The sequence below is a fragment of the Taudactylus pleione genome, unplaced genomic scaffold, assembly GCF_031769625.1.
Source record: "Taudactylus pleione unplaced genomic scaffold, aTauple2 ptg000337l, whole genome shotgun sequence".
Taxonomy (NCBI): domain Eukaryota; kingdom Metazoa; phylum Chordata; class Amphibia; order Anura; family Myobatrachidae; genus Taudactylus; species Taudactylus pleione.
The window spans coordinates 133,423-143,500 of NW_028284738.1; positions in this window are offsets into that span (position 1 = coordinate 133,423).

A 10,078-nucleotide genomic window follows, 5' to 3' on the forward strand; every position below is an offset into this window, starting at 1 on the left:
CCATGGATTATAGTGGAGTCTGTCGAAGAAGATTTTGGGGTCTATTCATGTACAACAAGAAGTGTCTACTAAAAGATATCACTATATATCGCATCACATCGATGCGATATATAGTGATGTTTATTAGCCAGCAAGTACACTTAAATTCGATCTCTTCCTGCAATGTCCGGCCCCTTGCGATCCCTGTACGCAGTGAGAAGACAGACATATAGGGAGCCCGATATGACGGTATTCTTACTGCGCATTCCCCGGCGTCCGAGAGGAGCAGGTCACATCAGATCCGCTGCAAAGGACGCAGGGAAAAGGGGGCGGAGCCAGCGCCGGGTGCTGGGCAGGCAGCAGGGAAGTCTGCAGCTTCTCTGCTCTGTCCGGTTTGCTGTACAGATAACGCCATCCTCAGATGGTGAATCCGTACCGCAGGAGGGGACAGAAAGCCGAGCTTTCAATGAATCGCAGTCACCACACTAAAGTATGGTGATGCTATGCCGGCACGGAGCGGGGGTACTGCTGGGGAAGTAAGACACTTCTCCACGGTACACTAGCTCCTGCTGTAAGGCAGGAGATATCGGATATATTTCCAACCTTGTGAAGAAAAGCGGTTGCCGCAGCTCCCCCATATTGTTTTATTAAGCTCTGAAAAGCTTCACAGATATGGTCTGTGTTATCGTCAGGATCACACCTCAACGCCGTCCCCATATAATGAATGGCAACCTAGAAATTCCGTATTACTTTTCTGAGCTTGACTCCAGTAGTGAACGCCATATTCAGATGACGTTAGAACGCTCTTTGATTTTGCAAGAGCTCCGGAGTGTGAGGAGGGGTCCATTTAGGTCCCTCCGACTCCTCTGTGTCTCTCGCAGTGCGCAATCATGACCTAAGGTCGTGCATGGGAAGTATCGCTGCAAGGACATTTGGCAATCACAAATGGCCGCTAAACTCATTCCCAAATCCCCCGCAAACGGCAGGGCGGTAAGGGGCATTCATTGTCAAGGCATATCTCACAATTTTATTCACACAGCTTGTGGAACAACTTAGCAGGAAATCAGCGTACTGAAGACTATATTTTTGTGGGATTTTGGTTGCACAATGTGGATCTTGGGCCTGATTCAGACCCACTCGCGAGCGGCTGTCCGCTCGCAAGTGGGTCGATGTTCAGGACTGAGCATGCGCACAACGGAGGGAGCTCCGTCGTGCGCATGCGCCAGACGCGACGAGCGAAGGAAAGTCCTTCGCTCGTTGTGTCTGATCAAAGGGGGCGTGCTGTCGATGTTGATTGACAGCACGCCCCCTTTGGTAGGCGTGCCGGGGGCGTGCCTCCCTGACGGGGGCGTTCCCACGGGAACGCCTCCCATCAGAAGCCGGCCCACTGACATCACTAGTGATGTCAGTGGGAGTGATTTTGGCTCTGATAGAGCCAAAATCACTCCGGAGCTTGCGGTTGAAAACCTCAACCGCAGGCTCCGGCTCGCAGTTTCGATGGTCGCGATGGTCACGACCATCGCGGCCATCAAAATGCACGCTCGTATAGCCTGTGGGTGGTGACTCCATTTTCATGGAGGCCAGCCCTCATTCAGAGCGTGCGCTCTGCTCAGAGCGTACGGCTCTGAATGAGGGCCCTTGTTTCTACCTATAGAATTACCATATATGTTACATCCTACAAGTTGTGTAGCCAGAAAAAGACCCTTATTATCCTCCATTATGCAGACTGCGTACAGTAAATACACTTCATTCCCCAGGTTCAGTCTATGCGCTTGGCGTAGACTGACAGTAATAATAAACTGACCTTCCCACAAATAGAAGTCAAATATTTCCAAAATGTGGCTTACACCCCGAGCACAGCCGACAACCAAAACCTTGACATTATACTAAACCTTCATAAAAGCTCAATGTCTGCTGTACAACATCTGGAAACTTTATTTAGCTATTTGGGTCTCGCAAGAAAGAACAGTGTTCAAGGCTGAATATTAATTCCCAGCGCCAGACGCTTTCAGCAGCGAATAAAAACGCATTAATAATGTATTTAGTAACTTTGAGAAGTGTTAAGGAAGAGTCGGTGCCTGAGCCCTTCACGGCCGTGTTTGGGACTGTTTAAGTTTAACACGTGAAATAAGATCTGATATATTAGGACAACTCTTGTCATCCTCATCCTGCTCTGGAGGACACTTGTGTCAATATAAAGCCACCATGGTCCATGGGAAAGTCAACACAGGACTCTTCAGCTGAGGGGAGACCCAGCGCCCTGCCGGGATTAGATATTAGATAACAAAGTCAGAAGTCTGTATGCACTAAAACACGGTGTGCACAAATGCCGCTACTGGCAGGGTGATATGTCCCCTGCTGATCTGAAAATAGTCTGTCCCTTTTAAGGCTTGTTGTGATAAAACCACACTTGCTGTTTATGTCTAATACGCGGTTAAAGCGGAAAGTCATCTAGGTTCAGACTGCGGTTACTGTGTATCCTGTTTCTTTGTAACACTGAACAATGCTGCCATCAGAAGCTGTGGCCACACCCCTCCTCCTCATCCCATCCATCTGCTGGCCTGGTGTAAGCAGAGGTACAGCTTGAGACTTGGCACCTGGAAGAAATGCATTCTACACCTCCTCGCAGGAACTGAATGGCACCACATGCCCTTATATTCCATCAGACCTACCGACAAGGTCTCTAGACCTACCCACTTACCATTAGACCTCATAGAGATGTGTCCTCACACATCTAGCCTCAATATGCCACGCAACCCAAGATGCCTGGCACGAGTGAGCCGTTGGGTCCGTGCAACTCTTCTAGCATCAGGACGCACCAGGAGACGTTACTGATTAATTTGATATGCCTCACTTGTATATGGTATACAAAGCATTATGAAACTTGGCATGGAAAATAGCCACGGCCATTGCATGGTAACACTTCATACTGTGTATACAGATTCAGAGACTCAGTCGCACATGGATATAAAAGTAACACATATCAAATTACTCAGCAGTCTCCTGGTGCGTCCTAGTCACATCGCTCTGCGACATGGATGCATTCTCTGCAAAAAGCCTGTCCATCAAACCACCCCACATACCATCAGACCTCTGACATGCTCCTTACATGTTCATCAGACCTCCCCACATACCATCAGACCTTTGACATGCTCCTTACATGCTCATCAGACCTCCCCACATACCATCAGACCTCTCACATACCCCTTACATCTTACATGCTCATTAGATCTCCCCACATACCATCATACCTCCTACATGCTCATCAGACCTCCCCACATACCAGCAGACCTCTGACAAGCTCCTTACATGCTCATCCGACCTCCCCGCATACCATCAGACCTCTCACATGCATGTTACATGCTCATCAGACCTACCTACATACCATCAGACCTCTTACATGCTCCTTATATGCTCATCAGACATTCCCACATACCATCAGACCTCTCACATGCTCCTTACATGTTCATCAGACCTCCCTACATACCATCAGACCTCTGACATGCTCCTTACATGCTCATCAGACCTACCCACGTACCATCAGACCTCTCACATGCTCCTTACATGTTCATCAGACTTCTCACATGCTCCTTACATGTTCATCAGACCTCCCCACATACCATCAGACCTCTAACATGCTCCTTACATGCTAATCAGACCTACCCACATACCATCAGACCTCTCACATGCCCCTTACATGCTCATGCAGCCTCCCCACATACCATCAGACCTCTCACATGCCCCTTGCATGCTCATGCATCCTCCCCACATACCAGCAGACCTCTGACATGCTCCTTACATGCTCATTAGACCTCCTCACATACCATCAGACCTCTCACATGCCCCTTACATGCTTATTAGACCTCCCCATACACTATCAAACTTTTTGCATGCACCTAACATGTCCCTCATAACTCCCCACAGACCATCAGACCTCTCACATGCCCCTTACATGCTCATGCAGCCTCCCCACATACCATCAGACCTCTCACATGCCCCTTGCATGCTCATGCAGCCTCCCCACATACCAGCATACCTCTGACATGCTCCTTACATGCTCATTAGACCTCCTCACATACCATCAAACCTCTCACATGCCCCTTACATGCTCATTAGACCTCCCCATACACTATCAGACTTTTCACATGCACCTAACATGTCCCTCACAGACCATCAGATCTCTCACATCACATTAATCCAAAATCTGGGGTGCATGTGGTATGTGACCATATTGTCTAAATAATATAAACCAGGAAGCATTTTTAAAGTTTGATCTTTATGCGGTAGCAGTTACCGGAAGCGGGGTCCATTTGCAAAAATATGCTTTATTTAGAGAATAAGGTATGTAAAAATAAATCATTTTTAGCTACAGCAGTGATAGTTGTTAAATATATTTCGATACTGGAAAGGTCTTACCGACGGCAGGGGTTACCACTAACAATAGCCGTGTTATCACTGTCCCTTATATGGCAGATATACATATGAGGAGGGGAGCTGAAGCACATTTAGGGAAGAGAGAGGATTTGATTTGTGGAGGGGCAGTGGCAGACATGGGGAGGGGGCAGTGGCAGACATGGGGAGGGGGGCAGAGGCACACATGGGGAGGGGGGCAGAGGCACACATGGGGAGGGGGGCAGAGGCACACATGGGGAGGGAGGCAGAGGCACACATGGGGAGGGGCCAGAGGCACACATGGGGAAGGGGCCAGAGACGCACATGGGGAAGGGGCCAGAGGCACACATGGGGAGGGGGACAGGGCACACATGGGAAGGGGGACAGGGGCACACATGTGAGGTTGTCAAAGGCAAATGGAAAGGGTAGCAGATACACACAGGGGACAGAGGCACACATGGGGAAGGGGCCAGAGGCACACATGGGGAAGGGGCCAGAGGTACACATGGGGAAGGGGCCAGAAGCACACATGGGGAAGGGGCCAGAGGCACACATGGGGAGGGGGACAGGGGCACACATGGGAAGGGGGACAGGGGCACATATGGGAAGGGGGACAGGCTCACACATGGGAGGTTGTCAAAGGCACACATGGGGAGGGGGGCAGAGGCACACATGGGGAGGGGGACAGAGGCACACATGGGGAGGGGGGCAGAGGCACACATGGGGAGGGGGGCTGAGGCACACAGGGGACATAATCATGCAGTTTATCTGGCCGTGTGTACGGGCCATGAGTGGTAAAAGAATTTCGGGTATGGTTGGGGATAGGGTTCAAATGCCAATTGTCACATGTTGACATAACATTCATCTTGACATTCTGGTGCCGACATTCTGAACGTTGACAAAATATATTACACTTGTAATGTCAGCAGCCGCTTCCCATGTGACCGCGCCAGTTTAGTGGATAAAGCAAGGTTTTATTTTTCCAGGGTAGGTAAAACGCGCTGCAGGAGAAGAGCGCAACTTTTAAACGATTCCTCCAAACGATCACATTGCACCTTATGCTGGCCATCCCTTATACAATTATCTGTAAGATATCTGTCCAATCTGTCTGGTTGGAATGAAACCTGGTAATGTATGGGAGCAAATGACAGTCGTCCATATGGTCACAAACACTGGAAAATAACCAATTTGAACAATTTTTGTCCTTTTTTCAGTGTTTAAAACAATATGATCACCTGTCATATGCTCCCATATATTACCAGGTTTTCATTCCAACCAGCCAGATTGGACAGATATCTGACAGATAATTGTATAGCAGATGCCCAGCTTTAGCTGCCTAATTTTCACCGGACTTTGATGGACAATTCTGCCAAATATTTTTTCTCCTCCCAGACCTCTGCCTTATTCCACTTCACCCGCACAGCAGAGGAGAATGAATTGACGCTCTCCATCAACTCATCTCTATTTATAGATAATATATTCTGCAAAATAGCAAATCACAAGCAAAATGCAGAGATTTCCCTTACAATCATTTGCCCCCCTAGAGGCGCTCAGTACTATTTAGTGGTTACCTCTGATAACAAGGAATAGACCAGGCGGGGTACATGTACATCTGCAGAGAAAGATGGCTTTATGCCCATATGTGGGGACAGGTAAAAGCTGTAGATTGCATAGTGGGTTATCCTATAATCTCTGTCTTTCTCTGCTATCTGTAATGTTTAGTTTCTCTAACTCTATTCACCACTTTGCTGACACACAGACATACTGTATGCTTCTATATAGTGCAGTGCTTTATCTACAACCAGCCAGAGCCAGATTAAGGGGGTGGCACAGGGGTCATGTGCTTAATATAGCCGTACACGGCCTCTACCTACTCTCTGTGCCCCATCCCCTAACACAGGCCGGCGAGACCCACCACCATTATATGAGAGGGAGCACAGACAGGAAGACTGGGATAACAGGTGAGCGGGTGTGTAAGGGGGAATGGCTAAACTTCATGGAAATGCATGTTAATAGTATGGGGTTAGTTAGAATAATTGGGTTTGATTATGAGAGTGAAAGGGTTAATGTTTTTAATGGGATCGATTAAGATGATGGGGGTTCTTTTGATGAGACTGAGGAAGGTCATTTGAGGCTTAATGAGTAAGAATAGAATTGTTATGTGTTAATTAATAATTGGGGATTAGTAACTGGGAAGGGGTTAATTATGATGAATGAGATTGTTATGATGCTACTGAGAGAGTTAATGATTTTCGAAGCGGGTTTAATGGATGAAGGGGAGATGATATTGTGGTGATCACTGGGATTCTCTCTGAATTGTATGGCATTCCATAAGATGCTCTCTGTATTGTATGTGAGTCATTGGGGTCCTCTGATTCTATTCAGGTCATTAATATCCACCCTGTATTGTATGGAGGTCGCTCGGATGATCTCAGTATTAATTGTAGCACTGAAAAATGAGGAGAGATCGCAAACAGGACATATCAACTCACGAGAAAAGTGTGTGTGTGTATATATATGTATATATATATATATATATATATATATATATATATATATATATATATATATAATGAATACACCAATATCGCTAAACATGAAATTATTGCTTTCCAGACTTTGATTGTGGTTTCTAGGCACAAAAAGTTCTTATTGCAATAAAAAGTAAGTTACACACTTTGATCTATCACAATTAGCGCAAAGACAAATACGAAAGGTACAGCCAATACATACGCAAGCGCTCTGAATCCGGGTCCCAGTCATCAATCCTGACGTCTGCGGTCATCAAATGGGTATGACTGAGATCTAGCCCCAAAAGCACAAGCCTATATACCCTCCAGAGTGTTACACCAACAATAGAGACAAGCATACGTGATTTCATTGGTTCTTGATTCTTGTTATTCTGGTACGATGCAGATTATAGGACAGTTCATATGGTGACAACAGGGATATGGTCCATCCCTCCAGATGACAATATGACACTACATACAGAGTACATATTCTAACCAATAATTCCCCATAATCCATAACCACCGAATGCAAGATGCGACTCCTTCGCCGATAGACTCAGATATCTGGAATTAAACAGGGTATCAGTATGATACCAAACACGACATGTCTACTAAGTTCTATACCTTACATATCATATATGTACATTTTACACCATAATGATTAGCTAACAATACCTCTAATATTACGCTCAATGCTAGGGAACCTTTTATATATGTGCTTGCATAAATAAATGTGAGATATTTACAGGAATTCATCAGTATGTGTTGAGCATCTGTATATTGAAATGGCAACTATGTATATGTATGTAAGTATGCATGTAAACGTCTGTGTACATGCATACACAGACGTTTACATGCATACTTACATGTACATATGTGTGTGCAAATGTGCATCATTGTTTGTGTCACAGATTAATATATATATATATATATATATATATATCTTTATCCATTAACTGCCATTTTTGATATTATATCTGTCTGAATCTAATTCCAAAGAGTCATATACAATGAAGTTGTTCTGCTCACAGGTGACATAGCAAGCTGTTGCAGGTGTCAAGAAGTCTGATAACTCAATAAAGGCTTTATTATACTTATTTAGAATACAATTGTCAGTTCTTAACCACATTAGCGTTGAACACAAGGCATACAATTGCTAACGATCGTCAAACTTCTGACAATTGTTTCTAACTTTGCAATTAAAATATTCCTAAACACTTCTCAGTATCTTTGTGTATTTTAATTACTAGTCACAGACATGTATACAGAGCCTGTTTCTCATCACTGACTAAACCTTGCATAGATATAATATACATATACGCATTTGTGCAAATCCGATCTCCTCTTTATCAGCCCATAGATGACTAGATCATCAGATAATAATTACAAACGATCATAACCAATGATTTGACTTCGACAGTATATATATATATATATATATATATATATATATATTATATATATATATATATTATCGTTTTATACACCTGTGACACATGAATGTATTTAGCCAACAATTTCAAAAGATACTGGGATTTAACCACTTAGGGGCCTATTTACTAAGCCTTGGATGGAGATAAAGTAAACAGAGATAAAGTACCAGCCAATCAGCTCCTAACTGCCATGTCACAGGCTGTGCTTGAAAAATGACAGGAGCTGATTGGCTGGTACTTTATCTCTCTTCACTTTATCTCCATCCAAGGCTTAGTAAATATACCCCATAATTGACTTATTTAAAATAAGAAAAAACAGCCAGAAATTGTCATTTTTTAAAAATATTTAAATAAGTTTAGTATTTAAAAGATAATTAAATATTCCATTGAAAATACGCCTAAGGGGTGTCTCGCACCCACCTCACCCCTCTGTGTCCATAGGCCCCCTTTATACATTTAGCTCCCCAGTGTCAATAAATTCCCCATCAGCAGAACATCTCCAGCAGTGTTACCCCCCCCCACCCCTCTAGTGGTGATAGATCCTAGTGGCCCATACCCCCTCACCCACCAGTCTCCATAGGCTCCACTGCACCGGCACCCCCACTCCATGTGTCACTATATAAATGTATTACACTATATATTATTGTAGTGTAATATAAACTTTTTGGGGGGTATATCCCCTCCACCATTCCCCACTTCTCTGAGTGGCAAAGGATCTGTTACCCCTCCCTCAGCAATGCCCCTCCCCCTTGGCATTCCCCCTGTCTCTTGAAGAAGAGCATAATGTGTCTGAGGGGGACCAATCATCAGTTCGCCCTGCTGCAGCTGGTCTCTGCACTTGTTCCCCTTTCTGCACTTGTATTTTTTGGCACATGCATCGCAGAGTGCCGTTCGCACAGCATTCTGGAGAGCAATATCAGCAGAGATGTCGGCTGTCAGTGACACACAGTCAGACCATCAGATTATCAGATAACGATCATTATCTGATCGTCCTGCATGTGTTGGATGATAGTTATCGAGCATCCAACACATGCACTAACCCCCTGACTAACGACCCACAATTAACAATCGCGGGTCCCTATAGTCAATGGGCTAACCTGGTCGATATCGACCAGGTTGGCCTGCATGTATGGTCGATGGTTGTCATCGACCATTCGTGCCCGTGCATCGATCGTTTGGTCGTTTGCAGGGGCCAGAAACTGTACGATTTTAACTATATGATCATTATAGTTATCATTAAAATTGTGCAGTTTATCTGACCGTGTGTACGGGACATGAGTGGTAAAAGGGTTCCTAAGGGGCCTATGCATGATGTTAATTAAATCAGCTGCCCCCACAAGCGGTTTCACTGCTCCTTTTCGGAGCAGTGAATCTTTTCACAGGTCACGCATGTGCACAAGAGACCCAACATCTGGCGAAAGGAGCCGGACAGGGGCGGAGGGATCCGAAAGGATCCCTTCTCGCAAGCCGGACCCTCTTCCAATAGGAAGAGTGGGCTGCGTAGAACAAGAGGGGGTATTCGCCATCTGAAGATGGTGAATGCCCCCGCATTCAAGCTCCGAAAATCTAATATTTTCAGAGCTTGATGAATTCTGTCCCCATACTAGTGTATGGGGACAGCGGGCCATTCCGCAAACAGAACGTAGGAGATATCTGTGCAACTAGTATATGGGGACAGCGGGCCATTCCGGGAGAGAGAGGTAAGCAGGAGATATCTGTGATACTAGTGTATGGGGACAGCGGCCATTCCGGGAGAGGAAGGTA